Source organism: Oryctolagus cuniculus, unplaced genomic scaffold, assembly GCF_964237555.1.
Source record: "Oryctolagus cuniculus unplaced genomic scaffold, mOryCun1.1 SCAFFOLD_66, whole genome shotgun sequence".
Classification (NCBI taxonomy): domain Eukaryota; kingdom Metazoa; phylum Chordata; class Mammalia; order Lagomorpha; family Leporidae; genus Oryctolagus; species Oryctolagus cuniculus.
This window is the reverse complement of record NW_027208323.1, coordinates 378,792-383,355: the sequence shown is the minus strand read 5'-3', so window position 1 is coordinate 383,355 and position 4,564 is coordinate 378,792.

The window sequence follows — 4,564 nt, the reverse complement described above, 5'->3', positions numbered from 1 at the left end:
TCAAGAAACCAAAACTCGGCTGAGGCACCCAAAACCATGACAGAAAGCCAGAATTGGAGCAAGCCAACAGCTGTGCCCTGATTGAAAAAGACCATTCCTTCCGGGTCTTGAACTCCATATTCCAGTCTCAAAATCAAAGCTCACATCAGAAAATTCATTACAAACCATGATAAAGAAGAAAAATGTGAAAAGAGCCAAAGAAATGCAAGAGTCCTTTTTGATAGTGGGCTTGATTTAGTCACAAGGAAACAGGCTGTTTCCGCATTCATCCACCCCTCCCAGCTGACTGGCTTTGGAAAACTCATTCAATTCACCTGAAAATCGCTGGCAAACTGATTTGGGGAATTAATGATCGTTCCCCTCTGCAAAAGGGTTCCATTTCTTTTTCCAAAACACAAAACCTCATGTTGGTCGTGCTGCCTCTAGAATTCTAAGCATGACACGCTAATTCGTTCTGTTTTTTACTTCATAATGGATCTGCTGTCTAAACTCGTGTTTGTATTGCGTCAGAATACAAAATTTGGGAAGGAAGAAGGCAAAACCAATTGAGACCCAGAAATCATTTAGGAAATTGCCGCTCAAGAAACCAAAACTCGGCTGAGGCACCCAAAACCATGACAGAAAGCCAGAATTGGAGCAAGCCAACAGCTGTGCCCTGATTGAAAAAGACCATTCCTTCCGTGTCTTGAACTCCATATTCCAGTCTCAAAATCAAAGCTCACATCAGAAAATTCATTACAAACCATGATAAAGAAGAAAAATGTGAAAAGAGCCAAAGAAATGCAAGAGTCCTTTTTGATAGTGGGCTTGATTTAGTCACAAGGAAACAGGCTGTTTCCGCATTCATCCACCCCTCCCAGCTGACTGGCTTTGGAAAACTCATTCAATTCACCTGAAAATCGCTGGCAAACTGATTTGGGGAATTAATTATTGTTCCCCTCTGCAAAAGGGTTCCATTTCTTTGTCCAAAACACAAAAACTCATGTTGGTCGTGCTGCCTCAAGAATTCTAAGCCTGACACAATAATTGGTTTTGGTTTTTTATTTATTTCATAATGGAGCTGCTGTCTAAACTCGTGTTTGTGTTGTGTCAGAATACAAAATTTGGGAAGGAAGAAGGCAAAACCAACTCAGACCCAGAAATCCTTTAGGAAATTGCCGCTCAAGAAACCAAAACTCGGCTGAGGCACCCAAAACCATGACAAAAAGCCTGAATTGGAGCAAGCCAACAGCGGTGCCCTGATTGAAAAAGACCATTCCTTCGGTGTCTTGAACTCCATATTCCAGCCTCAAAATCAAATCTCACATCAGAAAATTCATTACAAACCATGATAAAGAAGAAAACTGTGAAATGAGCCAAAGAAATGGAAGAGTCCTTTTTGAGAGTGTGCTTGATTTAGTCACAAGGAAACAGGCTGTTTCCGGATTCATCCACCCCTCCCAGCTGACTGGCTTTGGAAAACTCATTCAATTCACCTGAAAAACGCTGGCAAACTGATTTGGGGAATTAATTATCGTTCCCCTCTGCAAAAGGGTTCCATTTCTTTTTCCAAAACACAAAACCTCATGTTGGTCGTGCTGCCTCTAGAATTCTAAGCATGACACGCTAATTGGTTTTCTTTTTTTTTTTCTTTCATAATGGATCTGCTGTCTAAACTCGTGTTTGTATTGCGTCAGAATACAAAATTTGGGAAGGAAGAAGGCAAAACCAACTCAGACCCAGAAATCCTTTAGGAAATTGCCGCTCAAGAAACCAAAACTCGGCTGAGGCACCCAAAACCATGACAGAAAGCCAGAATTGGAGCAAGCCAACAGCTGTGCCCTGATTGAAAAAGACCATTCCTTCCGTGTCTTGAACTCCGTATTCCAGCCTCAAAATCAAAGCTCACATCAGAAAAGTCATTACAAACCATGATAAAGAAGAATAATGTGAAAAGAGCCAAAGAAATGCAAGAGTCCTTTTTGATAGTGGGCTTGATTTAGTCACAAGGAAACAGGCTGTTTCCAGATTCATCCACCCCTCCCAGCTGACTGGCTTTGGAAAACTCATTCAATTCACCTGAAAATCGCTGGCAAACTGATTTGGGGAATTAATTATCGTTCCCCTCTGCAAAAGGGTTCCATTTCTTTTTCCAAAACACAAAAACTCATGTTGGTCGTGCTGCCTCTAGAATTCTAAGCATGACAAGCTAATTGGTTTTGTTTCTTTTGTTTCATAATGGATCTGCTGTCTAAACTCGTGTTTGTATTGCGTCAGAATACAAAATTTGGGAAGGAAGAAGGCAAAACCAACTCAGACCCAGAAATCCTTTAGGAAATTGCCGCTCAAGAAACCAAAACTCGGCTGAGGCACCCAAAACCATGACAGAAAGCCAGAATTGGAGCAAGCCAACAGCTGTGCCCTGATTGAAAAAGACCATTCCTTCCGTGTCTTGAACTCCATATTCCAGCCTCAAAATCAAAGCTCACATCAGAAAATTCATTACAAACCATGATAAAGAAGACAAATGTGAAATGAGCCAAAGAAATGGAAGAGTCCTTTTTGAGAGTGGGCTTGATTTAGTCACAAGGAAACAGGCTGTTTCCGGATTCATCCACCCCTCCCAGCTGACTGGCTTTGGAAAACTCATTCAATTCACCTGAAAATCGCTGTCAAACTAATTTGGGGGATTGGTTATCGTTCCCCTCTGCAAAAGGGTTCCATTTCTTTTTCCAAAACACAAAAACTCATGTTGGTCGTGCTGCCTCTAGAATTCTAAGCATGACACGCTAATTGATTTTGTTTTTTTTTTTTTCTTTCATAATGGATCTGCTTTCTAAACTCGTGTTTGTATTGCGTCAGAATACAAAATTTGGGAAGGAAGAAGGCAAAACCAACTCAGACCCAGAAATCCTTTAGGAAATTGCCGCTCAAGAAACCAAAGCTCAGCTGAGGCACCCAAAACCATGACAGAAAGCCAGAATTGGAGCAAGCCAACAGCTGTGCCCTGAATGAAAAAGACCATTCCTTCCATGTCTTGAACTACATATTCCAGCCTCAAAATCACAGCTCACATCAGAAAATTCATTATAAACCATGGTGACTTGATCAGCATAGCCCTGACTGTTAATGAACAACTTAATACATTATCTCTCTTAGTAGTTTTTTTATCTGTTCTACTTAATATGACTGGTTTAGATCTGTAATTGATGCACAGTTATTCTTAAGTGTTGAAAATTATAAAATGTGATCCCTGTTGAACATGGTGGTGGGAATGGGAGAGGTAAGAGATGTATAATTTGGGACATGCTCAGGCTGACTTGCCCCAAGTGGTGGAGTTGGAAGCATACCAGGGGATTCCAATTCAATGTCATCGAGGTGGCATGTACCAATGCCATCTCACTATTCCAGGTGATCAGTTTCAGTTCACAGTTGGTCATGGTGAAGGGACTGGGAGTCAAAGGGAGCACATAGACAAGTCTAGTACCTGCTAACGCTAACTGATGGAGTAAATAAAGGGGAGAGTGATCCAACATGGGAAGTGAGATACTCAGCAGACTCATAGAATGGCAGATGTCCTAAATAGCACCCTGGCCTCAGAATCAGCCCTAAAGGCATTCGGAGCTGGCTGAAAAGCTCATGAGAGTATTTCAGGCATGGAAAGCCAAGACACTCTGGCAAAAGATCTCTGTGAGTGAGATCCCAGTGGAAAGAACAGGTCTTCAAAGAAGGAGGTACCTTTCTCTGAAGGGAGGAGAGAACCTCCACTTTGACTATGACCTTGTCTAAACAAGATAAGAGTCGGAGAACTCAGAGAGCTTCCATAGCCTTGGAAACTCATGACTGGAGCATAGGGAGATTATTGATGCCATAGACAGGAGTGTCAATTGGTAAAGTCAACAACAGGAGTCACTGTGCACTTACTCCTCATGTAGGATCTCTATACTTAATGTGCTGTACATTGAGATTTAATGCTATAACGAGTACTCAAACAGTATATTTCACTTTGTGTTTCTATGGGGGTGCAAACTGTTGAAATCCTTACTTAATGCATACTAAACTGATCCTCTGTAAAAAAAAAAAAAAAAGAAATTATCAATTCCCAACTTGACTCTCACTGGGATTAAACATGACAATAGGTCTGCTCTGATTTCATCATCATTAAAAAAAAATCATCTATTATTTTTCACTTTATGTTTCTGTGTGGGAGCAAACTGTTGAAATCCATACTTAATGTATACTAAGCTGATCTTCTGTATATTAAGATAATCGAAAATGAATCTTGATGTGAATGGAAGGGTAGAGGGAGTGGGAAAGGGGAGGGTTGTGGGTGGGAGGGACGGTATGGGGGGGAAGCCATTGTAATCCATAAGTCGTACTTTGGAAAATTATATGCATTAAATAAAAGTTTAAAAAAAAAAAGAAGAAAAATGTGAAAAGAGCCAAAGAAATGGAAGAGTCCTTTTTGATAGTGGGCTTGATTTAGTCACAAGGAAACAGGCTGTTTCCAGATTCATCCACCCCTCCCAGCTGACTGGCTTTGGAAAACTCATTCAATTCACCTGAAAATCACTGGCAAACTGAT